At 39.0% G+C, this 9,471-nt stretch overlaps 2 non-coding genes across 2 annotated transcripts; one reads left to right on the top strand and one right to left on the bottom strand.

Moving 5' to 3' along the window:
- Positions 1 to 271: 271 nt before the first annotated feature.
- trnar-ucg (transfer RNA arginine (anticodon UCG)) lies at positions 272 to 344 on the bottom strand. Its single transcript has one exon. It is a non-coding gene; the product is annotated as a tRNA-Arg (tRNA).
- Positions 345 to 2,457: 2,113 nt separating this feature from the next.
- trnam-cau (transfer RNA methionine (anticodon CAU)) lies at positions 2,458 to 2,529 on the top strand. The gene has a single exon. It is a non-coding gene; the product is annotated as a tRNA-Met (tRNA).
- Positions 2,530 to 9,471: the final 6,942 nt, after the last annotated feature.

Below are 9,471 nucleotides of genomic sequence, written 5' to 3'. Positions count from 1 at the left end.
ACAGAAAATAGTAAACTTTATAGGCAAATTTAAGGTTATGTTAAAGAAAAAAAACTTATTGTCACCTTTATCAATGTGATTATTTAAGACAGTTGTTCGGAACAGTATCTCTTATCATATCTGTGGCTGTTGTCCTACAATAACGGTGGTGAAACAGGCAGAATGTGTGGAAAGAACTGGAGATAGAACAGGAGACTCATCCAGTCAATAGTAAGGTTGTGTAGGACCACACACACTAGGTGACAGTGTTTAGCGTGGTTTAAAAGCTTCACGAGCCAGGCAGGAATCGAACCTGCAATCTTCTGATCCGAAGTCAGACGCGTTATCCATTGCACCACTGGCCCTATTAGCCCCTTATTCAACTTCACTACAGTGAGCTCAGAGCCGCTACTAGTAAAGCATCGCCCCGGTCCACATTTTCTCAATTAGATTCACGTGTTTTTTACATGTGTCTAATTACTACGTCTTTCGTTTTGTCTGGTTTAAAAAAAAATGTCTCTTTAAAACAGACAAAGGGCTTATGTGTCTCCCTGAAATTCACACACGAGGGAAGTCACACGAGGAAGGAAAAATATAGCGTTTAAAAAGAATCCAGAGTGAAGACGGCTGCGATTGAAAACGAAGCTTCATAGAGTACATGCGCGCTACCACTGAACTAAACTCCCGATACCGACTTTTTTCCGCAGGTCTTTAATTGTGTTCGGAAGAGTGAACAGTCAACAGTGCACATTTTAAAGGTCAAAGGAAGACAATCAGATGTGAGGATAGATCAGAACAGGAGCCTCTGCTTCTCTGTTTGCTGAGCTTTCGGTGAACGTAAAAGTGAAAGACAAATTCGATATTTTCACATTTTAACATTAAGGAACAAGAAAACACCATCCTTCGAGCCGGATTCAAAACAGCTGAGTGACGTCTGAGTGAAAAAGCCACTCTCTGGCACATACTGCCCAATGTAGCGTAATATTTCGGGTGATCTAAATCCCAGTTCGACATCAAGTTTCCAACTCGTTTCCTTAGTCTTGTTTACCCACGAACCAGGATTCTACTGTATGAACTTCCGGGGATATTACAAAATGTTTGATGGGGCATCAATCATTCCAGGCGGAAATGGACTCTTTTTTTTCTCGAGGGATCATATTAAACATTTCATCAGTATCGAGAGGAGGATCACCATGAGACACAGAACAGTTTAATTCTGTCTTTATTAGAAAGTAGTGTTTGTGCAACATTAAAAATATTTTCGTGGAAATATAGAAGTTGTGATTTTTAAAACTTAAATTTGAATCGAAATGTGGTTTTGAGTTAAATATTAGCGTGTTAATGTAATTAGTTTGTTTGTCATTACTATATATATATATTCCCATGTTACTATAATTTGTAGCTGAAGTTTACTAGTTGCGTTTTTTATGATATGTTGTAATAAACAATATTGTAATAAACATGTTTATTACAATATTGTATAAAATGCATAATTGGAACTACATATTTTTCAGGTGTGAATAATTGTATATTTTCAGAATAAATTTCTAAACCAAATCATTGGCTTGATTTACTAGTTTCTACACCTATAAGACCTATCTTTGATGTATAATAGACCTTTAACTATATAGGTATAATAGTCCTCTAAATGTATCCGTATAATAGAACTTCAACCATTTATGTATAATGGACATACTGTATAATCAGAGATGTCTAATTGACTTATAACGATATACGTATATTAGAATTTCATTCTAGTCCCATTAAGGGACATTTTGAGCCAGTGCAGTCAGGCCAGTTCCACTTCAACTGCGCCCGACAACGGAGGTCGTTTTGAAAACAACGAGAGTAAAGGGACACTGCATGTCTGCAGAACATCACGTCCGAGTTTCAGGACAGTAACATCAGAGATTGGAAGCTAGGGAGTTTCAGGTCTGTTTTTTAGTATAGGTTCATGAAAGTCTACATACCTTTGCAAGAAGTATTTCAGAATCCCAGTCAAATCCAGTACAATTGCTGCACAGATCTGCATTCTACAATAAGAAAACTGTATGTTTAATCAAACACGCCTCATAAAGCATTTTTAAAACAGGAATGCATCTTTCTATAAAAATAAAATGACTTGAAGGGTGCTATAAGCTAAGGTGTGAAAGCCTGCTCTACAGAAGAAGTATATCCAGAGGTGCCAAAGTTGAGGTTTCACCTCGTGAGAGAAAGCATCTCAGAAAACGAAGTTGCAGTCGCTTCCATGCGTCATAACACCACTAGGTCAGACAACAAGAGCTGAAGAGCCGCTGTCGAGAGTAACGCGGCCGAGCGCTCTAAGGAGCTGGATTAAAGCTCCAGTCTCTTCGGGGGCATCTTTTGGGATTACACCACTGCTGCGTATCTCCTTGTTAAAAATCCCTATTTTTTGTTGTTGCTGCCTCCAGGCGATGTAAACAAGATTCAGAAAAAAATAATTTATTCACCCTTTAAGGCGTGGTGGCCAAGTGGTAAGGTGTTGGTCTCATAAACCAAAGATTGTGGGTTCAAGCCCCACCTGTGCCTGTTTCATTTGTCACCACTTTCCTTTAGTTTCAAAGTCTTTAAAAAATTTGCAATGTAGGAGTTTCTATAGTAAGAAGAACATAACTGTCGCCAGTGATTAGTGCTCTTGCATATCCTGCCCTGTTTTTTAGTCGACAAAGCCTGTCTCTCTTCACACCCATCTTCCGAATGATCGCCTCAGCATTGGGAAGGAACGTGCATTTGGTACAGCCCCCACTCCACAGTCTGATCACAAACAGATCGAGTGAGCTGTCAGTCTAGGTTGGAAGTAAGGTTCGAAAGCACTTAAAATCTGACTTAGGAACGAGAAGACCGTGTTTTTTTTTTAAACGAGTAAACGATAAAATTATATAAGTAGTGGGACAAAACATTGTCTGCCTGCAAGACTATGTCATGCTAAACGCCACAAATTGTGTTCTTCCAGTTGTGTCAATTGTCCTAAAGTTACGGAAAATCGGATGCAACCGGTGCATTCAGCATACATTTCTTCAGGATACTCGAATGGTTTAAAATAACGATTTCATAGATTCGTGTTTTTTAAGCTTTGTGTTCAGCTCTCCAAATAGAGGCGCGGGTTCAAATCCCACTCCCGACAGTAAGCCGTTTTACCCCGTCTTACACTGTTCCAGTCTTGTTGTGCTCGCTGACAATCACAATAGGAGGAAAATGGAGAAACTGCTTCGCAAGAACATAACGGACAGAAAAAAGCTTCGTAAACACGTGAATGTGATTAGCAGCAGTAAGGTATGCATTCAAATGTTTAAGGCAGATTTATAAAAGCAGCAGAAGAAAGGTGCAGCACAAGGCAATTTGTGAGAATTCATGGGTTTTTATGTGGCTTGGACCCCCTTTTCATTTTCATTTTCAAACTTCAGAACCGAATAACAAAAAGGTTTCATGTAAGACCATTGGAAATACCGGTTTCATGATGTATTCGGCGAACCTGAATGAAATATTTTAGTGCGTGCTCAAAAAAAAACCTGGAAAATCAACTCTTGCAGTAAATGTCATAAATTTAAAGCGTGTAGTCTGCATGAACAGAGCAACGCAGCAGTCTGTAAAAACGAAGCCACAAGTCCTCTTTTATCTCAGGCAGTGCATTCCAATAAGATGGCTCTGCAGAAGACATGAGAAATGCCGAACTCGTTGTTGCCATTATTGCTACTCTTGCTACTGTAGTTTTAAGCTCTAATCAGCGGGCATGTACAGTTGTACAGGAGGTAGACTATTTTGCGCCATCAAAATTCCATTATGTGAATTTAAGGTTTTATTAATAACAGCATTAACTATACAATGCCCGCTCAAAAACCGCTACCCATTAGCTTAAGAAGCAGCCGTGTTTTAAAAAAGTGTGGTATTCAAACAGTAAATGCTGAAGTATTTAATACTTGTGAGCAGATCTTCCTCGAGTCAGACACACTCTTGCTCGCCCGATGCTTTCAGAGCAATATCTGAATCGAGGCTCAAAATGGAAAGAAAGCTGATTCAGGCAATGGTCATAAGGCACTCTGGGTCACTGTACCCTATAACGTCCTGCTTGCACTGTCCTACTAAAAGCTTAGAGGGATCAGAAAGGACACAAACAACCCCTGAATCCACAATCTTGAACTTAAGGGTCGCCAGCTCTACTGGCTGCGCCTCTTTTGCTCCTCTATTACAACAGTAATATAACTAGTGTTGATTCAACATAGTATAGTAGGCTGAGACTTTGAATGCAATGGGCTGGTGGCCAAGAGCTAAGTTGTCGGTCTTCTAAACTTACTGTGCCTTCCTTATTCACCGCCATGTTATTTTATCTAGATTGTCAAGTAACTTGCAAAACGTCTCTACTTGTTACTCTGTCTCAAAATTGTAGAGAAAAGTTATCTGTTATAGCCTTAACAGAATGCAGAAATCAAATATATGGGATTTGTTAAGAACTTTATTGTCTTTTCACAAATTACTACAGAATAATACAAAGAAGACATTTTATAGTCTTATATTGAAACCATGAAACCTATGCACACATTCACAAGAGATTACAATAGAAAAACGCATTTGCTCTGGAAAATTAGATCATGTATGATGTTAAATAATTTCTTAAAATCACACTAAATTGCAATCTTGAAACCAAAATTAGAAATATTGAAAACAACCTTTGTTCCCCAGGAAGAAAAGCTGTATATTTGATTGTTAATATACTAATAACAAAATTATTGCACCATGTTCGAAAAATGTATATCAAGACTAGTAAGAAGACAAGATTTTACAGAAATATTAAAAAACGATGCAAGCATAAAAAGTAGATAAATTAAAATCAATTATTTTTTTTTTGTGTCACGATTATAGTCCCCCCTCCTTAAGGGTGCTCCAGCCCTTTCACTTTAGACTTAATTCTGTGCACCTGACCCCTTTTCCCAGCCCACCTTAAAAGCCAGGCACCGACGCTCATCCTGGCTATGCATCTGGTTTCCGCACCGTGCGAGTCCGGGACCTGGAAGTGCCTGGTCCTGTTAAGGTTTTAATCTCTGTTCCCGTTCCTTGTCCGCCGGTTCCGACCCGGTTCGTGTTTTTAATTCCTGTTTGGATGGATCACCTGGCTATGGACTTATTCTTGTGTTTTGGATTCCCTGTATGGATTACTTTTGGATTGTTTGCCTCGGCCACACCTTCCCCGTGCACCAGCGCACTTTGGACACGCCCCCCTGTTTTCAGCCCCGTATTCCTGCATGACCTTTTCCTAGTGTTTCCCACTTATTCGGATTGTGTCGTCCGCATAGGGTCCGGAAAGAACTGTTCGTTACATTTTGTTTTTGAGAAATGGGTGTGCACACATCGGAAGACACTAACGTTTGTCTTCGTCAGAGTGTGTGTATAACAGTTTAACACAAAAGGTTTTTAATTGTGATTTTGTTTAAATTCAATAAATCATCTATCAAAAAATAAAGAAATTGTTTTATTTCGTAAACTATAAACCATGAAGAGATTTACAGGTCATGTCCTTCGCTTTGTAGGTAAACAATCAGTCTTTTAACTTAAGTGTTCAGCATTCAAGTGGATGGTTGTGTTTCTTGAATCTCTTGTGATCTTCAAAAGTCATTGTTTTGTCCTTCATGTTTTTGAATTGTACCATGGATATTTTACACGTTCTCTTTATCATTTTTCTTCCCATACGGAACACGTTCAAGGTGTTCTTGTCGCTGTGCTGCATGTAGTTAATCTACACAAGAGCACATGTAACAGTACAGGACACGCAGTGAGGAGCTCACGCAGTTTTCAGCTCAGTGCGGAGTCCAGAGGGAGGACTCGCTCGCTGAACGAGCTCTCAAGAAATCCCGGCTGAGATTAAACAGGTGCTTCTTTAACAGCCAAGACAAATCGGAAGACCTTCTCTGGCTTTCTTGTAGATAACATTAAATTAGTTAAAATCATTTGATAGTTAACAAGACTAAATGCATTGGAAGTACCTTTAAAGCAGTAGAGCAACATTGTAGCACTTCGAGAGCATCTAGATTTTATTGTATAAACCTGGCTCTCTCTGAACACAAGCGAAGACGTTTGCTATGTGAGGGTGGTAACAAAACACCTAGAAATGCTAGGAATTGAACCCAGAACCTCAAAGCGAATATAACTCTCTGCACAAGCAGTTCATCACAGACAAAGAATACCTGCAGTTGCCAGCTTTTACTTTTCCTTTACTATAGAGTAAATTCATGGGAATGAAGAAATAAGGATGGGAAAAGAATCGCATTAAAGCTTCTAGTGACTGGGCACAAATGAATCAGTTATACAGTCATTGGATGTCTGTGTCTTCATAACTTTTAAGACTTTAACTTTAACTTGTGCCTTTTCCTAAAATATTTACCATTTGTAGTGACTCTTTCATGTCAGATATTGTCAGTTCCTCATCACCGGAATCACTTTCAGAATAGACAGGAAATCTGAAGTCCATCTGGGTTGATGCACTGTCTGGCGAAAAAGCCAAGTGTTGAAAATAACATACCTAACCATAGATTGAAACAACAAACCCCCATCAGAAAATATTGTAATAATGTACCACTTCAGTTTCCTCAACGACGTGTTCCTCATTCAAAGAGGCCATCTTCGCGGCAGTCAGTGGCTGGTCCAGACAGCTCAGTCGGTAGTTTATGCCAGACACCCCAGCTAATTTTAAGCATAAACACTTTTAAATTGGTTGGGGTGCTATAGTAGACCCCAACCACAAACCTCATGATTTGGGGGAAGAAAAAGAAAATTATGTGCAAAATTATATCAGATTAAAAAATGTAAAGCTTTTGTGGAATGTTTAGATCTTTACATTTTACTGACAACTTCTCTGCAGTTGGAACTGCTAGGTCATAAAAGGGTTAGGGTTCATATCTCTAAAAAACACATCTCTCAGAACTTTACGGTTTCGGGCGTGGACAGTGAAGTGACCTAAAAACCTACGTAAGGACTTGGATTGCAGTGTCCGAGTCTGTCAGTCTTGGGAGATATTTGGACTTCAGAAAAATAGAACAGTGGCATGCAAAGAGCAGATATAGACAGTGGAAGACTCCCTTTCTTGAAGCATTTGATGGATGACGATGAATTTTTCTTGGGAATGTACATTCGTCTTATTGAAAGTGAAATTACAGCGTTGCTAGCGAGAGCGTGTCTCATGCATCCATATCGTTTCCATTACATGCAGCAGATATACACCTGACGCAGGCGACAGGCTCAACAGGGAATAAATCTGTGGTGTTGCGAGTTGTCAGAACTCTCCGGCATCAGTGGGTAAGAATTACAACCGTGTACATCTGTATTGTGGACAGTGTTAGAGTCTGAGTATAAGCCAATGGCTGTAGCGAACATAAATGGTGTCACAAGTGTCAGCTACAGAGAACTTAACACCATTGCTAACGAGATGCCTATTCATTTCCATTAGATGCTTCTGTTATACAACTGCTGCAGGCAGCAGGCTCAACGGGGAATTAATGTGCGAAAGAGAAGCAGAGCATTTCTAAATAATCTTTGACAAATGGTGTGTATTACTTAAGAGTTGTCTGTGATGCATTATAAAACACACTTTTATCAATCACATTTAAAGGGGAATTTAACTAATTAAAAAAATGTCCTGCTTACGTAAAGACACTGCTCCAGCTTCAAATAATGCTAGTGGAGCCCAAAACATAAGGCACAGCACAACCATGAAAAAAGGTTAGTATTATTTAAGCGGTGGCAAGTTGTATTTTAAAACACCTCTTTCATCAGTTACAATTAAAAGGTTACCCCAAAACAAACATGAACTTGGTTCCATATCACTTAAACAGTTACTTCTTTTGGAGGAAAGTTAACATAATTAAAAGTTCCTAGTTAACTCAGTTTTCTGTTTTTAATATATTCAGCATTGCTGACTAATCCTTAATACCTATTTCTTAATCACACAGATGTGGCATTTTTGAGAGTGGAAAAAGATGTGGGAGAAATGGGGGAGCAGACGCTAGGCCCAGTGGAGAGCATTTCTTCATGGAAGGCCGTAGTTAACAAAACACTGTCCGGATTAAAAACGTGCCAGACCTTTGGATAGAACTAGTAGTGCGTTTAGAGAGTTGCCAAATGGTAATTTTTTAAAGTGTATGAGCTGCATAGCTCAGTTACTAGCTATGGTGAGCACTAATGAAATGGGTAAAAAGAGAGAATCTGAGCGCCTAAAATCTGTTTATGCAGATGTACAACCGATCTACCAAAAAAAGTCCAGTCGTTTCCCACTTTCCTTTTTGACATAACTTCTACAGAGAATGCAGCTCTATAGGCAGCATTTCACGACCTGGCAATGGTGTTTTATGGTACAAATGCGCTGAATGCTGATGGATGTAAATGACTAAACATGCGGTTTTAAAAGTGGTTTAAAGACCGACCCCTTACCAACATCAAGCATCAGTATGTTAATAAAAGAATTTAGCTTGCAAAAGCATTTTTGTTGAGACACAAAAGATTCAAAGACACAACATTCCACATGACCAACCCGATCCACACAATGAGAATGCTGGGGCAGAAAATAATTTAATGGTCAGGGGTACTGTAGTAGAACCTGATAACGATAACTTTGAAAACCGAGAGCTGGTTATGATTAACAATGAGAATCAGGATAGTGGTGGTGGCAATGTGAATAGACACCCCTCACTTTTCCTGGAACTTGTGCGACATTATGATAGGACGTATAATTTAATCATAATTAGTAATTAATCATTTTAAAGCAACAGGGCACTATGAAGAATTTTGTTTTGTTAATCTTGACAGAATAGACTCATGTACAGGCTATAAATGCTGTGCATGGAACAGTCCAAAGAATATTGGATGAATGTTTGCCAAGTGTAGGTCCTTATGACTTTGTACAGTTGCGTTTGTCTTCCGGCAGCTATAATAACCTGCTTTTCTCGCTCAGAAGGCAGCCCGGAGAATAAATGCTGCTGATTTTTTAAATTACATCTCAGACCTCTTACAGAGCCACACAGAAGTTCTTACAGATGACACAGTGGTCACAGTGGTACGGAATATGGAGGGCGGTGACCGCAGAAGGTTTAAATCTGTTTTGTACAGTAGGGTAATTGAATGGAAACAAGCACATCTCATCGCCTTACGTTATCTGGACAGGAATCTGTTTTGCAGGTTGTGCGTACGGCTTGGTGAATACTGGTAGTAGCAATAAGGAAAAGTTACAAGGGGCTGAGCAATTACACTGCAATTTGGGTTTTTCAGAGAATCAGAAAATTAGCTTGTCAGATGTTGCAGCTTTTGAAATGCATTTAAAGGTGCTCATTAAAATTTTGTACCATGATCAGGGCCAGTGGAAATATTTTACATAGGGTCCCACGCCGCTTAATCTAAAATACTTTTTGATAAATAAATACATGAAAAGGTATATCCTTTTGTATTTTATTTGTTTTATTGGGTTGTCTTTATCTATTTTAATGACTTAGA

This window comes from Atractosteus spatula, chromosome 10 (genome assembly GCF_055471065.1).
Source record: "Atractosteus spatula isolate fAtrSpa1 chromosome 10, fAtrSpa1.hap1, whole genome shotgun sequence".
Lineage (NCBI taxonomy): Eukaryota > Metazoa > Chordata > Actinopteri > Semionotiformes > Lepisosteidae > Atractosteus > Atractosteus spatula.
This window is presented reverse-complemented; position numbering and strand designations above follow the sequence as displayed.